At 36.2% G+C, this 18,181-nt stretch overlaps 1 protein-coding gene across 9 annotated transcripts in view; it reads left to right on the forward strand.

The window, feature by feature from the left end:
• FHIT (fragile histidine triad diadenosine triphosphatase) overlaps positions 1 to 18,181 on the forward strand; it is a 1,538,293-nt gene that overhangs the window by 352,353 nt on the left and 1,167,759 nt on the right. For 7 of the 9 annotated variants that reach the window (XM_074284234.1, XM_074284231.1, XM_074284238.1 and 4 more), the window contains one exon: positions 11,315 to 11,473. The exons of the other annotated variants lie outside the window; for them this stretch is intronic. The gene's annotated coding sequence lies outside the window, so the exon portion shown is untranslated. The remainder of the gene's footprint in view (positions 1 to 11,314; positions 11,474 to 18,181) is intronic. 9 annotated transcript variants of the gene reach the window in all.

An 18,181-nucleotide genomic window follows, 5' to 3' on the forward strand; every position in this document is an offset into this window, starting at 1 on the left:
GAAACTTTTCAGGCCTTTTAGTCCAATATCTCCTCTCATTTTACAGAGGATGAAAATAAGGCTCAAGTTGATTAAATGATTTGATCAGAGAAAAACAAGAGCAACATTAGCCTTTGGCCCAGATAATTCAGCTCAAAGTCTTTCAGCTTTACCAGCTTGCCTCTGATAAGAGAACTCAGTCTGGTCTTGAAGTTAGTGATTAAAATGGATCATCAGTCCATCAATTGGAGAATGGTTGGGTAAACTATGGTATATGAAGGTTATGGAATATTATTGCTCTGTAAGAAATGACCAGCAGGAGGAATTCAGAAAGACCTGGAGAGACTTGCATGAACCGATGCTGAGTGAAATGAACTGAATCAGAAGATCGCTGTACACTTCAACAACAATGCTGTATGAAGATATATTCTGATGGAAGTGGATATCTTCAACATAAAGAAGATCCAACTCACTTCCAGCTGATCAATGATGGACAGAAACAATTACACCCAGAGAAGGAACACTGGGAATTGAATGTAAACTATTAGCATTACTGTCTTTCTATCCAGGTTACTTATACCTTCGGAATCCAATACTTAACATGCAACAAGAAAATTGGATTTACACACATATATTATATCTAGGTTATACTGTAACACGTGTAAAATGTATGGGATTGCCTGTCATCTAGGGGAGGAAGTAGAGGGAGGGAGGGGAAAATCTGGAAAAATGAATACAAGGGATAATGTTATAAAAAAATTACTCATGCTTATATACTGTCAAAAATGTATAATTATAAAATTAATAAAATAAAAAAATGGATCATCAGGCAACATATGAATTTGTTTTGCATGGCTATGCATATTTGGGACAAGGATTTTTCTTATTTTTTTTCTTAAGGGTGATGTGAGAGAAAGAAAATAGATTTTTACTAATTGAAAGAAATGAAATTATACTTAAAAAGAAAATGTAGAGAGGGCGGAGCCAAGATGGCGGAGAGGAAACACACGACTCAGTGAACGTCCTCACTCCCTCACAACCAATTAGATAAATTAAGTCTCAAAATTAGCTCAGGACTGATAGATACCACAAGGACTGGAAGCACGACTTACCAGCTGAAGAGAATCTGGAGTTTCAACAGGAAAGGTCAGTTCTCAGGGGAGGAATAAGAGACCAGCACAGACGGTGGGGTAGGGGCACACTGCGCCCATTGCGCTGGGAGGGGCTCTGGGATCAGAGAAGCCACTGAGGTAAAGGAATCTGGCACAGGCTGTTAGCTCTTCTCTGCTAATTATTTAGCAGTTCAGAAGAGAAAGCCAAAATATTTTAGGACTCAGATTGGATTTTCCCCGGACCCTGGGGGTGACTCAGGCACCAGGGGGTGTGGCCTCAGCTACCTCCTGAGAATAGTTAAGAGACTGACAAGTGGGTGGATACGGCCCAAGGCAACACACACGGCCTAGCTTAGCTGGAGGGAGTGGAACTCAGCTCCAGGAAGTCCCAGAGAAGCGGAACCTTTGAACTAGGGACCGCGGTTTCTGGCAGACACTTCCAGTTTGAGCGCAGGGGCTTCTTACGTCACCTGCTGCAGACACCCACTCCCCACCCGGACACATAGCCTGGGCTTCCTGCAGTCTTCACTATTCTACGCCCTCGAAGCACAGTAGTGCTAATCACCTCTGAAGCACTTCCAGGGAGAGGGTGGGGAACTCTCTCCCAGAGCTCTCTCTTAGCTCAGGCTCAGGAGCCGCTGCATCCATCCCGTCTGGGAGGAAGCTGGTAAAGAAGTAAATAATTTCCTACCCCAGGGACAGACCCCAAAAGATTTTTTTTAAGTATGAGCAAAAAAGCTAGAAAAACCATAGATTCCTTCTATACAGAGAAAGAACGGGTGTCCAACCCCGAGGAAGTTGACAGCAGAGAATCAGATAACAACCAAAAGGGGAACGATTCCTGCCCCCCATCACATAACTCTCTCCTAGAAGAAGCTCTTAAGAAACTGAGGGAGATCGAAGAAAAATGGGGCAAGGAAAGGGAAGTTATGATAGAGAATAACAATGTCCTGAAATTGGAGTTGGAAAAAATAAAGAATTCACAGGAGATGCAGGGAAACAAAATTAGTGAATTAGAAAAGGTTAAAAAAACACAGGAAAGTAGGATTTCTGAATTGGAAAAGATAAAAAAGTCTCAAGAAAATAGAATTTCTGAATTGGAAAAAGAAAATAATTCTCAAAAAAAAAAATTAGGGAAATGGAAAAAAACTCAATAGAGCAAAATAATTCATTTAAAAACGAAATTGGGCATTTACAAAAAGAACTAAAAACTGTGAAAGAAGAAAATAACTCCTTAAAAGTCAGGATGGAACAAATAGAAATGAATGATTCACAGAGAACCCAAGAATCAGTCAAACAAAACAAAAAAAATGAGAAGCTGGAGAACAACGTCAAATACTTACTGGGAAAATCTATAGACCTGGAAAATAGATCTAGGAGAGATAATCTGCGGATTATTGGACTTCCAGAAAACTATGACCAAAAAAAGAGCCTAGATTCTATTTTACAGGAAATTATCAAAGAGAACTGTCCAGAGATAATAGAAACAGAAGGGAAAGTAGATGTGGAAAGAATTCATCGAACTCCTTCTGAAATAGACCCTAAAAAAAGAACACCACGGAATATTGTGGCTAAGCTGCAGAATTACCACACAAAGGAGAAAATCCTGCAAGCAGCTAGAAAAAAACAATTTAAATACCAAGGTGCCACAATAAGGGTCACCCAAGATCTGGCTGCCTCCACATTAAAAGATAGAAGGGCCTGGAACCTGATATTCCGAAAGGCAAAAGATCAAGGACTGCAACCAAGAATGAACTACCCAGCTAAGTTTAGCATCTTTTTCCATGGAAGAAGATGGTCATTCAATGAAACAGAGGAATTCTATATGTTTCTAAGAAAAAAACCAGACTTAAACAAAAAATTTGATCTACATCCACAAGACTGAAGAGAAACAGAAAAAGGTACACAGAACCCTTGAGAACTGTAACTTTGTTGTGGGTATATAAAAAATACTCAAGGATAATTTGATTTTACTGATATAAAAGAAAAAAAGGGGGGTGTGGTAAAGGGAAGGAGGTCGGTTCAGAAAAAGGGGAAGGAGTGATAAAAAGAGGGAAACTACATCCCAGGAAGAGACATAGAAAATACACCATATCTGAGGGAACTTAGTGAGGGGGAGAATCATTGTGTGAATCTTACTCTCATCAGAAGAGGCTCAAAGAGTAAATAATTAACATATTTGTTTTTCAGAGAATTTTCTCTCACCTCATTAAAAGGGGGGAGAGGAAAAGGGGAAAGGAAAAGGAGAATAAGTGAAGGGACTTGGAGGGAGGGGGGAGGGATCCTAAAAAAAAAAAAAAAAAAAAAAAAAAGAGGAGGGTTGCGCGTCACAAGGGGGGTCTGTAAATTAAATATCGGGGAGGGGGATCAGGGGGGTCAAGGGAAAAAAGTATAATCTGGGGATAATACGATGGCAGGAAATACAGAATTAGTAATTTTAACTGTAAATGTAAATGGGATGAACGATCCCATCAAACGGAGACGGATAGCAGATTGGATCAAAAAGCAGAACCCTACAATATGTTGTCTACAGGAAACACACTTAAAGCAGGGAGATACATACAGAGTAAAGGTAAAAGGCTGGAACAGAGCTTATTATGCTTCAGGTAAAGCCAAAAAAGCAGGGGTAGCTATCCTTATCTCAGATCAAGCAAAAGCAGAAGTAGATCTCGTTAAAAAAGATAAGGAAGGAAACTATATCCTGCTGAAAGGTAGCATAAATAATGAAGCCATATCAATACTAAACATATATGCACCAAGTGGTATAGCATCTAACTTTCTAAAGGAAAAGTTAAGAGAACTGCAAGAAGAAATAGACAGTAAAACTATAATAGTGGGAGATCTCAACCTTGCACTCTCAGATTTAGACAAATCAAACCACAAAACAAACAAGAAAGAAATTAAAAAAGTAAATAGAACATTAGAAAAACTAGGTATGATAGACCTTTGGAGAAAACTGAATGGCAATAGGAAGGAATACACTTTCTTCTCAGCAGTTCATGGATCCTATACAAAAATTGACCATATATTAGGACATAAAGATCTCAAAATTAAATGTAGGAAGGCAGAAATAATAAATGCCTTCTCTCTCAGATCACACAATGCAATAAAAGCTACATTCAGTAAAAAGTTTAGGGGTAAATAGACCAAAAAGTAATTGGAAACTGAATAATCTCATCTTAAAGAATGACTGGGGTGAAAGAGCAAATTATAGAAACAATTAACAATTTTCACCCAAGATAATGATAATGATGAGACATCATATCAAAATCTTTGGGATGCAGCTAAAGCAGTAATAAGGGGAAATTTTATATCTTTAGAGGCTTATTTGAAAGAAAATTGAGAAAGAGAGAGATTAACGAATTGGGCTTACAACTTAAAAGGCTAGAAAAAAGACCCAAATTATAAACCCCCGAACCAAAAATTAAATTCGAAATACAAAAATTAAAAGGAGAAATCAATAAAATTGAAAGTAAAAAAACTATTGAATTAATAAATAAAACCAAGAGTTGGTTTTATGAAAAAGCCAATAAAATAGATAAACCTTTGGTAAATTTGATCAAAAAAAAGAAAGAGGAAAATCAAATTGATAGTCTTACAAATGAAAAGGGGGATCTTTCCACCAATGAAGAGGAAATTAGAGAAATAATAAGGAGTTACTTTGCCCAACTTTATGCCAATAAATTTGATAACTTAAGTGAAATGGATGACTTTCTCCAAAAATATAGGCTCCCTAGATTAACAGAGGAGGAGATAAATTGCTTAAATAGTCCCATTTCAGAAAAAGAAATAGAACAAGCTATTAATCAACTCCCCAGGAAAAAATCCCCAGGGCCAGATGGATTCACATGTGAATTCTACCAAACATTTAAAGAACAATTAGCCCCAATGTTATATAAATTATTTGAAAAAATAGGGGATGAAGGAGTCCTACCAAACTCCTTTTATGACACAGACATGGTACTGATACCTAAACCTGGTAGATCGAAAACTGAGAAAGAAAATTATAGACCAATCTCCTTAATGAATATTGATGCTAAAATCTTAAATAAGATATTAGCAAAAAGACTTCAGAAAATCATCTCCAAGATAATACACTATGATCAAGTAGGATTTATTCCAGGAATGCAGGGCTGGTTTAATATTAGGAAAACTATTAATATAATTGACCATATTAATAATCAAATTAATAAAAACCATATGATCATCTCAATAGATGCAGAAAAAGCATTTGACAAAATCCAACATCCATTCCTACTAAAAACTCTTGAGAGTATAGGAATAAATGGATTATTCCTTAGAATAATCAGGAGTATATATTTAAGACCGTCAGTAAGCATAATATGCAATAGAAATAAACTGCAACCTTTCCCAGTAAGATCAGGAGTGAAACAAGGTTGCCCACTATCACCATTACTATTCAATATAGTGCTAGAAACGCTAGCCTCGGCAATAAGAGCCGAGAAAGAGAATTCAGGGAATTAGAGTCAGGAAATGAGGAAATCAAACTATCACTTTTTGCAGAGATGACATGATGGTATACTTAGAGAACCCCAAAGACTCTGCTAAAAAGCTACTAGAAATAATTCAAAATTTCAGCAAAGTGTCAGGGATACAAAATAAATCCACATAAATCATCGGCATTTTTATATATCACTAACAAAATGCAAACAGCAAGAGATACAAAGAGAAATTTCCATTCCAAACAAATGTTGAGAGAGTATAAAATAATTTGGGAATCCATCTACCAAAGAAAAGTCAGGAATTATATGAGAAAAATTACAAAACACTTGCCACAAAAATAAAGTCAGATTTAAATAATTGGAAAGACATTCAGTGCTCTTGGATAGGCCGAGCGAATATAATAAAGATGACAATACTCCCCAAACTAATCTATTTATTTAGTGCTATACCAATCAGACTCCCAAGAAACTATTTTAATGACCTAGAAAAAATAACAACAAAATTCATATGGAAGAATAAAAGGTCAAGAATTGCAAGGGAACTAATGAAAAAAAACTCAGAGGAAGGTGGTCTAAGTGTACCTGATCTAAAGCTATATTATATAGCAGCAGTCACCAAAACCATTTGGTATTGGCTAAGAAATAGACCGGTAGATCAGTGGAACAGATTAGATACAAAGGACAAAAAAGGGTACATCTATAGCAATCTAATCTTTGACAAACCCAAAGATTCCAACATTAGGGATAAAAATTCATTATTCGGAAAAAACTGTTGGGAAAACTGGAAATTAGTATGGCAGAAATTAGATATGGATCCACACTTAACACCATATACCAAGATAAGATCAAAATGGGTCCATGATTTAGGCATAAAGAGGGAGATAATAAATAGATTAGAGGAACAGAGGATAATCTACCTCTCAGACTTGTGGAGGAGGAAGGAATTTATGACCAGAGGAGAACTAGAGATCATTATTGATCACAAAATAGAAGATTTTGATTACATCAAACTAAAAAGTTTCTGTACAAATAATACTAATGCAAACAAGATTAGAAGGGAAGTAACAAATTGGGAAAATATTTTTAAAAACAAAGGTTCTGACAAAGGTCTCATTTCCAAAATATATAGAGAAACTGACCATAATTTATAAGAAACCAAACCATTCTCCAATTGATAAATGGTCAAAGGATATGAACAGACAATTCTCAGAGGAAGAAATTGAAACTATATCCACTCACATGAAAGAGTGTTCCAAATCACTACTGATCAGAGAAATGCAAATTAAGACCACTCTGAGATACCACTACACACCTGTCAGATTGGCTAAGATGACAGGAACAAATAATGACAAATGCTGGAGGGGATGTGGGGAAATTGGGACACTAATACATTGCTGGTGGAGTTGTGAAAGAATCCAGCCATTCTGGAGAGCAATCTGGAATTATGCCCAAAAAGTTATCAAACTGTGCATACCCTTTGACCCAGCAGCGCTACTACTGGGATTATATCCCAAAGAAATACTAAAGAGCGGAAAGAGACATATATGTGCCAAAATGTTTGTGGCAGCTCTTTTTGTTGTAGCTAGAAACTGGAGGATGAATGGATGTCCATCAGTTGGAGAATGGTTGGGTAAATTGTGGTATATGAAGGTTATGGAATATTATTGCTCGGTAAGAAATGACCAACAGGAGGAATATAGAGAGGCCTGGAGAGACTTAAATCAACTGATGCTGAGTGAAATGAGCAGAACCAGAAGATCACTGTACACTTCAACAACAATGCTGTATGAGGATGTATTCTGATGGAAGTGGAAATCTTCAACATAAAGAAGATCCAACTCACTTCCAGTTGATCAATGATGGACAGAGGTAGCTGCACCCAGAGAAGAAACACTGGGAGGGGAATGAAAATTGTTAGCACTAATATCTGTCTGCCCAGGTTGCATGTACCTTCGGATTCTAATGTTTATTGTGCAACAAGAAAGTGATATTCGCACACATGTATTGTACCTAGACTATATTGTAACACATGTAAAATGTATGGTATTGCCTGTCGTCGGGGGGAGGGAATAGAGGGAGGGGGGGTAAATTGGAAAAATGAATACAAGGGATAATATTATAAAATATATATATATATATATAATAAAAAAAAAATGTAAAAAAGGGGATAATAGATGAGAGGGGAACCTATGGGAAGAACTACATGAGCACAAGTAGGGAGTCAGGATCATTGTCAAGTCAACAAGTCAGCAAGCAGTTTTTTAATTATAGCTTGTTATTTTCAAAATACATACATGGATAATTTTTGACATTCACCCCTAAAAAACCCTGGGTTCTAATTTCCCCCTTTTCCTCCCTTCCCCAGTCAGTAAGTGATCCAATATATGTTAAACATATGCAGTTCCTCAATACATATTTTCACAGATACCTTGCTGCCTTAAGAAAAATCAGATCTGAAAGAAAAACAATGAGAAAGAAAACAAACTGCGAAAACAACAAAAAGAGTGAAAATGCTATGTTGTGGTTGACAATTAATTCCTATTGTCCTCCCTCTGGTTGCAGATAGCTCTCTATCACAAGATCATTGGAAATGGTCTGAATTGTTGATGAGATCCCCGTCCATCAGAATTGATTATTGTATAATCTGCTGATGCCGTGTACAATGAGCTTCTGGTTCTGCTCATTTCACTCATCCTCAGTTCCTGTAAATCTCTCCACGCCTTTCTGAAATAATCCTTCTGATCATTTCTTATAGAAGAATAATATTCCATAACATTCATACACCATTACTTATTCAGCCATTCTCCAACTAATGGGCAACTACTCAGTTTCCAGTTTCTTGCCACTAGAGAAAGGGCTACTACAAACATTTTTGCCCATTCCCTCCTTTAATATTTCTTTGGGATATAAGCCCAATAGAGACACTGCTCTGTCAAAGGGTATGCACAGTTTGAAAGTCCTTTGGATATAGTTCCAAATTGCTCTCCAACTTCACAATTCCATCAACAATGTATCAGTGTCCCAGTTTTCCTACATCCTGTTTAACATTCATTATCTTTTCCTGTCATTTTAGTCAATATGAGAGGTATGTAGCAGTACCTTAGAGTTGTCTTAATTTGAATTGATTGATTTAGGGAGCCTTTTCATATGACTAGATGGTTTTAATGTCTTCATCTGAAAATTGTCTGTTCATATCCTTTGACCATTGAATTATAAATTCGAATCAGTTCGCTATGTTTTAGAAATGAAGCCTTTATCAGAACTCTTGAATGTAAAATTATTTTTCCAGTTTATTGCTTCCCTTCTAATTTTTTTCTACATTGGTTTTATTTGAACAAAAAATTTTTAATTTAATAAAAATTTTCCGTTTTGCATTTAATAATCTACTCAAGTTCCTCTTTGTCCAAAAATTCCTTCCTTCTCCACAGATCTGAGAGAACAAAAGGGTAGCCCTTTGTTCTTCTAATTTGCTTATAATTTCACTCACCCATTTTGGCCTTATTTTTAGTATGGGATGTTAGGTGTGGCTCAGTATCTACTTTCTGCCATACTAATCTTCAATTTTCCCAGCAATTTTTGTCAAATGGTTAGTACTTATCCCAAAAGCCTGGGGGTCTTTGGGTTTGTCAAACACTAGATTACTATAGTCATTGACTGTTTTGTCCTGTGAACCCAATCTATTCCACTGATCAATTAGTCTATTTCTTAGCCAGATGATTTTGATGACTGCTGCTTTATAATATAGTTTTAGATCTGGTACATCTAAGCCACCTTCATTTGCATTTGTTTCATTAATTTCCTTGAAATTCTTGACCTTTTATTCTTCCAGATGAATTTTGTTATTATTTTTTCTAGCTCTGTGAAGTAATTTCTTGGGAGTTTGATTGGTATGGCACTGAATTAGTACATTAATCTATGAGCACTTGATATTTTTCCAAGAGATTAGATTTGACTTTATTTGTGTGGAAAATATTTTGTAATTATGTTCATATCATTCTTGACTTTACCTTAGCAGATAGATTCCCAAATGTTTTATATTATCTATAGTTATTTAAAATGGAATTTCTCTTTCTATCACTTGCTGCTAGACTTTGTTGGTAATATATAAAAATGCTGAGATTTATGTGGATTTATTTTGTTTTTTGCAACTTTGCTAAAGTTGTGAATTATTTCTAGTAGTTTTTTAGTTGATTATCCAGGGTTCTCTAAGTATACCATCATATCATCTGCAAAGAGTAATAATTTGATTTTTCCTAATCTTCTCTAATTCCTTTTTTTCCCCTCTTTTCCTTGTCTAGTATGTATTCTTTTTTATAGCTTTATATTTACAAGATATATGCATGGGTAATTTTACAGCAGTGACAATTGCCAAGTTTATTGTTCCAATTTTTCCCTTCCTTCTCCCCACCACCCTCCCCCTGATGGCAGGTTGACCAGTACATGTTACATATATTAAAGTATAAATTAAATACGATATATAGTTCCAAATAGTTGTTTTGCTATTCGAATTCCTTTAATCTCTTTGTATTCTCTTTGTTGCCAAAGATAACATTTTAATACAATATTGAAAAGTAATGGTGATAGTGGACAACCTTGTTTCACCCCTGATCTTATCGGAAATAGTTCTAGTTTATCCCTATTACATCTGATGAGTAAGCATTTATTATATATCTACCATGTGCCAGACTCTGTGCTAAAAGAGACAAAAAAAAAAAAACAGTCCCTGACCTCAAGCAGCTTCGAACCTAATGGTGGTGGGTGGTGATAGTAGTAGGAAAGGAAGAATTGGACATAAAAACAACTGTGTATAAATATATTTAAAATTAAAAAAAAAAAAACTATGGCGAGTTGAGATAAAAGTCAGCCAGTGGTCCCTCAGTGGCAAATTACAGAAAGGGGATTCAAACTTCAATTTTTTTACTCCCTATGCAATTTTTCACTTGAGAAAGACCCCATCGGGGAATGAATGAATGGTCTGGAGGTGGTTGAATCTCAAGGGGATGGATGTGTCCTTTTCCTGGGACGTCCCTTTAGGTGAAGAAATTTCAGACACATCCCTGGAATGGGAAGGCAGGGTGGAAGGAAGAAAGAAAGTACCTGACCTGTGCTAATCCTTGGCCCTATATTTAGACTTGACATATTCCACACACACAGGTCTGGCTGCTGTTTGCTTTCTGAACTGTACAGATCAAGCCCCTTTGCTTCAGTAAAAATCCATAACATCTATCACATACCTCAATAATTAGGCCCCATGCTGTGGACTCTCCTTAAAAATAGTCATTTAAGTGTCCTTTTATATTTTTCACCATCCACAGAGAAATTGAAATAGCCCCCACCAGTATGGTTGCTGAGTGCTTTAAAGAAATGCTGAAATTGAAAGAGTTTAATAGAATTGCTGGACCGTCAGCTTCTGCAGTGAATTCCCTTGAGATGAACCTACAGCAGGAAACCATCCCACTCTCTCAAACTAGAAAACCTGAGCTCTGCTCAGAAGGGGGGTCCCTGGGCAGAGGGAGGTCTTGGTCCAGAGTCAGGGGTGCTGACTTGTGGCTTGGTGGGCCAGTTTTGTGCTCAGAAGGAGCCATAACTTAAAGTCCTAATAGGTTCCCTCATCCTTGTCTTCAACTGACCTGGCAGGTGGTGAATGCTTCCCCTCTGAGACACTGAACTGGCCAACCACTGATCTAAACATTGATAAATGAATGGAAAGAGGAGAAAGCAATTTTCAGATGTTTTTTTTTTCTTTTTTTTCCCTTTCAGGTAGAAAGTCTATTTTGGGAGTTTAAAGTAAATGATCACAGCTCTACAGCTGGAAAGGAGACAAGAGGCCATTTAGTCCAACCCCCCTCATTTTAAAGACAAGAAAATGGAGGTTCCACAAAGTAAAATGACTTCTCTGAGATCACTGCCATATTAAAGGTTAGATCAGACTCCCTCTGACTCCCCAAACCAGTACTTTTCCTACTCTTATCACTGCCATTTGTAGAACTTTTGTAAGGTTTGCAAAACTCTTTGTCAACATTCACTCATTGGAGCTACACAGTTACCTTATGAAGTAGTTGGCCACAGATACTATTCACCCTATTTTACAGACTGAAAAACTGAAACTGATCCTCAAAGAGTTTAGTGACTTGTCCATGGTCACACAGCAAGCATCAGAGATGGAATTAGAAGTTCAAGTCTGCCCTGATTGCAAATCCGGCACGATTTCTACCATGCCATATATATTGAGCACATCTTTAAATGAATTTGAGACATTCTTCAAATATGAAAAGTCTATAATTGCATAGATATCATGTCATAGTTCTAAACTTATTTATCTCACTTAAAGAGTAATTTTTGAAACATTCAGATATTCCATAAAAGAAGCCTCTGGAAATAAAGTCATGCTATTCCTGAAATAGGTTTATGTAATCATATACTTTATTTACAGATGATACGAGTGTTATTTAATTTACATCCAGGTTATCAAATATTAATAATAGCATATGTATAGCACTTTATAAATATTATCTCATTTGGTTCTCACAAAAACCCTGGGAAGTTTATTATTTATTATCATTCCCCGTTTTATTTAATAATTATTATGATCATTTGCTTGTTTGTTTATTTAATAACCCCCGATTTTTATCCCCATTTACAAGTGAGGGAACTGAGGCAGACACAGGAGATCTCACAGCTATTAATTATTTACTAATTATTACTAAGTCCATTGCTCTATGCACCCCGGTGCCTCCAATTTCCTTTACTTCTTGTAGCTTTATGATTCTACACAAGCCATTTTAATCTCTTAGTTCTCAGTTGTGTTCTATATCAAATGATAGGACTGGGTGACCTCTGATCCTCCAACAAGGAGGGCACCCTTTGAGTTGGTGGGGATACAAACAAAAGATAGACCTTGCCTCCAAGTTGTTTCTTGTCTACTGGGTATGAAGTTGGGACAGGGATGGAGCAGTGTATAACATGAGCAGAGATAAATAAAATTTGTTAATTGAAAATACCATCTCCAGCCATAGGACTTATATAGTCAATAAAGAAAGATGTAGACAGTGTATCTGCTTGTTTCGTGATCTTCAGATCTTTAATGACCCAATTTTATTCTAAGATGTGACTTTCTCTAGATCTCTGAGTGCTCAGAAAGTGTCTTTCATGGAACATTTATTGACTCAGAGAGGATGCAAAGTGCATTTCCCCAGGTTAATGAACCGTTTCCTCTGACATTTCATTACTAGTTTCAAAAATGATCAAAGATGGCATTGTGTTACCTGTCAGGATGCTCATCTCGAGAACTCACAATGGAGAAAAGTTCCTGTTGTGTTGATGTTGCAAGCAGAGAGAGGAGGCGGTTGAGAGAAGAAATTATTGTTAGCTTAACAAATTAGTAAAATGAAGAGTCAAATAGAGCCTTAGTGGTTTGTGGGCAAAACTTCTCATTCTGAGTAGATAACAATTAAATAGAAATCAAGAGAAATCTTTTCCTTGAAATGTAATTAATTTCTTGCAAGTACAATGATTTTTACTGAAAAGGAGAACCTTTTCACTCTTCATGTGCATCTTGTGTGAAGCTGTTTTCCAAGGTTTCCTGGGATATAGACAAGGTCAATATTAAAGAGTTAAAAATAACCATTTCCCAAGAGGCAGCAGGCTGGATTGTTGAGCATCTAGAATACACACACATACACACACACACACACACACACACACACCTCTATACATAGACAATATATACTATACATATATGTGTATATAAATGTGTCAGTGTGTATATCTGCATATTTGTGAGTATACCTGGATATAAGTATATATCTAGTTATAAACATTTATATGTATACACACATACATATATACATATTGTATATGTGTACTTTTATGTACTTATAGTTTATTCTATGGCAAAAGTCACAGAAAACTGAACTCTGTTATAATAAAGTTCCTGCACTTAGGATCATGCATAAGTAGATAAAGCTAGGGATGGCTATTTATATAGTCCATGTGCCCAGGTAAGAGGAGCTAATTACTTTTCTTGACACCTGACAAAAACTTCCACTTCAATTCCACGGATAATGTATGGGCAGCTTTGCCGAACCGTTTAAAATGCACTCAGCTTGGAAAGCTGAATTTATTTTTTTCATTTTGAGTCCGTCACCTTTAGGGATTGCCTTCTGAGGCCTCCTTCCTGCATAATGAATAGCGATGAGTGGATATTTCATTACCAGGTATCTCCCCATTGCAGGCAGCTCTGGGAGAATGTCCCCTCTGTTCAGAGTGTGAGCCTCATTTATTTTCCTTTGCTTTCAACCGTGTGCAGAGCTTCAGCTGGCTACATTATTAAATTACCGTTATTACACTGAGATGTCTTGGTAGGATAAGGTGCCAGGTGAGCTAAGTTATTGTTGAGTCTGGACCACATTTTCCTTCTCAGGTTGCCATGGATGGAATTCCATTAGTTTCCTGGGCTGGCAGTCATTGACAAGGAGGCTCTGAATTCAATCCAAGGAAAAGTGGGCCAAGAGCAAGTCTATAATAATGGGATGTGGGCTTTCTTTTTAAATGCCCTGGATTTTGAGTAATTTTCACATAAAATAGGCTCAATGACTATAAGGCTCACTGAATCATCTCTATTGGATTTTTACCACTTTCTCACACTTGGGTGTATTAAAAAAATTATAAGATTCCTTATAAGTGGCTCAACTGTATGTAATATTTAACAATACACTTTTCAACCAGTTCACCTATTGTGAATAATGGAGCTGAGATTTAAATTCAGGAGTCATGATTCTAGGTCCAGTATTTTCTATTGCCCCATAATCCAGTTATCTCAGTCAGGCAATAAACAATTATTAAGCTCCTGCTATGTTCAATTTACTGTTTTAAGCTCTGGGGATATAAAAAAAAAAAAAAGGCAAAAAGCAGTTCCTGCTCCCAATGAGCACAGAGTCTAATAGAGAGAAAACAAACAAACAAATATGTGTAAACAAGATATATTCAGAATAAAAAGGACATAATTAACAAAGAGGAAGTTCTAGAAATAAAAGGGGCTGGGAAATCTTTTTATAAAAGATGGAGGTTTAATTGGGACTTAAAGAAAGCCAGGAAAGTCAATAGGCAGATAGATAAGGAGAGAAAGGGAGGGAATCCTTGCATTCCAGGCAGAGAAAATGCCCAGAGCTTAAAGATGGAAACCACTAATTGTAGAATTCCAGAGGTGAATTAGGCCAATCCTATCTGTGGATGGAAGTCTCTGGACTTTGCTGGAAATCCTGCACAGAAATAGATCCCATTTCCCAGAGAGTCGATTCTGCTTTTGGACAGCTCTCATTGTTATCATGAAAGTTCTTCTCAAATCAAGCTTAAAATTTCCTCCTTGAAACTTCAGCTCATTTCTCCTTGTTTTGTCCTGGTTTGAGCAATAGGACTGGCCTTAATTCCTCTTCCATATGGTAGAGTTTCAAATAATTGAAGGCAGATCTCATGTCTCTCCAGCATTCTCTTTGACGGCTAAGCATTTGGGGCCCTTGAAATGATCATCAGGTTTCAGTTCAATACTCTTCTTGCCTCAGTTGGACTCTTCTAGATGCTCTAGTTACTCAGTGACTTTGTAAAAAGGTCACTTCCAAAATTGGACAAAATATTCTAGCCTTTGACTACCACTTCCTTGAATGACCTCATACAAAAACCATCTTATATGGGCTTCTTAGATAGCTTTCAATTTCAGATATTACCCTTATTATCAGCTCCTTAAATACTTCCCTCTTTAAGGTGATGTTAATCCAAGAAATATCAATTTTAAAAAAAAGTAGAAAGGTATTATTATTTTCCCTCCTTAAAATTCTATTTTTTTACTATCTATTCTTGCTTCCCACTCAAGATCATTAACTCAGGTTCTTTACTATTACCCCTGTTGATAATAGAAAGGCAGACACTACATTTGGGTAGGTTATTGGTATAGAGGAGTCTCTTTAATAGTCTAATCTTTTCTATGGGACACATTTGACTTTAATAGGGATAAAGGTCAGGACATCCTGAATTTCAGAATCATCTGAATGTCATTGAGTTTACTGTGGGAAAAGAGAATTGCTAATGGTTCTATGGGGCCAAAAATGATGAATGCATTTCCATAAAAAGAGGAGAGATTTAAAGCTAGGAGGGATTTTATGGGTAATATAATTCTAACCCACATTTTAAAATTGAGGTCCAGAGAAGTTAATGAATGACCTAGTCAAGGTCACACATAATAAGTTGCAGAGCTAGGAACTGAATCTAGCTTTTCTTACTCCAAAATTGAGTAGTCTTTGCACCAAAGCTTCTTACACTGTGGGTCATGACCCCATCTATGGTCTCATAACTGAATGTGGGTGATACAAAATGATGATTTATTATCAATAAATGCTTGATTTAGATCCCTATATACTTGGGGCTGTATAAAAACTTTTGGTTGAAAAAGGATCGTGGAAAAAGTATAAGAAACCCTGCTTTATGCTACAGTTGAAGTTCGGTGTCAACATTAGAAAGATGATAAGAAATTCCCTAATGCCTCGAATTCAAGAGCTGCCTTCAAATAAACTCTGGAAGAAAGACATTTTTCATCCCAGCTTTGGAAGTGATCTTTTTACTCTTTTCTAAGAACAGTGATAATCATGTAAGGTATAAGGAAACAGGGAAATTTTGGGTTGTAGCAACAAAAAAAACTTGAAAAGAACAGTGATAATAATGTAACATATAAGGAAACAATCAGGGGAATTTGGGGTTGTAGCAAAACAAAACAAAACAAAACTTGTCTATAATGATTTTTAAAATGAGGAGTTGAGTTTGATAGAACACTAAGACTGAAGATAAAAAGACCTGAGTTCCATTCAGTCTCAGATACTTACCAGAGTGCTGTGCTAGTACCCCAACACATAGTGTCACAAGGAGAATAAGGTCCAATGGAAAGTACATTATATTTGGAACCAGAGGACCCAGTTATACATCCTTGTCTCTGCCATCCAATATCAATGAGGCCTGGAGATTTGGGTGTTTGATTCCTCATCTCTAGCAATTAATGAGTTGAACGTGATAGAACAATCAGCAAGCATATATTAAATACCTACTATGTACCAGGCACTTATGCTAATCACACAGGATGCAAGTATAATGAATGTAATCATCCCTGCTTTCAAGAAATTTACATTCTAATGCAGAAAGTAATCGTGTATATATAACAGGTATTAAATATACATACGTCATATATGTATACATGTACATATATACCTATACACACCATATATAGCTTAAGTATAAAGTGAATAAATAGTAGTATAGTAGTCAAATATAAGAAAGATTGGATATTACTATTTATGGAGAGCTTTTGGTAAAAGGTGATTCTTGACCTAGATCTGAAGGAATGAGGTTCCCTAGACTAACAGAAGCTTATGGTCAGCCAGGAGAATGTCACAGTTTCTAACTAGGGAAGTGGACACGTGTGGGTCAGGGTGAAATCTAGAATGTAAACATCTTATGACCTGAAGACTTAGAATTATAATATCAGAGATTTATAGATGGAAGGGACCTTATTGGCCTTCTAGTTCAACTCTCTCCTAGGGAAGTAAACACTTGTGGCTAATGGTGAAATCTAGAATGTGACCATCCCATGATGTGAAGTCATAGAATTTTAATATCATAGATTTACTCTCTTCTAGTTCATCTTGCTCCTTTTACAAAGAGGGAAACTGAGGCTCATGGCCACACAGGTAGTTAGTACCAATGATAAGATTCGAATCTGTTTTCTGATTCCAATTCCAATTTTCAACAGGACTGCAGGTCCTTTCTAACACTAATATTTTGTGGGTTGGGATATCAATCACAATTTATATACATCATTCGGGATTCATCTGTAATATTAGGTATTCTTGTTCATTCCTGTTAATCCTTGATTGTTTGAACCAGTAGACATCTAGAGCATGACTAGAACCCTATAGTAGGTATTCAGTAAATATTTATTTAGTGAATTGCCTCAAAGCCAGCGATATGGGACATTATTTTCTCAACTAAAATGTTTCTGCCATCTTTAAGACAAGCTTATCCTACAAGGAGGATTTGACCCCAGGCAGGAATGGTTAATTAGTTTTAGTTGCATGCCTTTTAATTCATTTAGCACCTAACCAATACACTTAAAGTCAGACTCATTTTTCTTTCATATTTATTTACAATCTATACTTTTGGTTAAGATTTAGGAATCTTGACAAAATCCTTAATTTACATTTTCATGGGTTTTAATATAATGATGCATAATAAGATATTATTTAATAAAAATTAACATGCCCTAATAAGAGGAGAATGTCTTTCTAGAATCATCCATCGAGATTATAAATTAATTGACATTTTTCTTTACCTTCTTTGCATACTCACCTAGAAACACTCATTCTCCCTCAGGAGCATGTAGGTAAGAGATGAGTTTCTTTTTTGATGCTGTTGGCATCCTGTCTAATCTTAGATCACTTTTTAAAAAAAATTCCTCTCCCCGCCTTGTATTACAAACTTCATCAGAGTGCCACATGCTGTTTTAGCTGTCTTTACTGTAAGGGAGAAAATGACTAATTGAAGTCACTTATTGAAATAATGGATTGGGTTGTGACACATGGAGGGAGC

The sequence above is a fragment of the Sminthopsis crassicaudata genome, chromosome 1, assembly GCF_048593235.1.
Source record: "Sminthopsis crassicaudata isolate SCR6 chromosome 1, ASM4859323v1, whole genome shotgun sequence".
NCBI classification, from domain to species: Eukaryota; Metazoa; Chordata; class Mammalia; order Dasyuromorphia; family Dasyuridae; genus Sminthopsis; species Sminthopsis crassicaudata.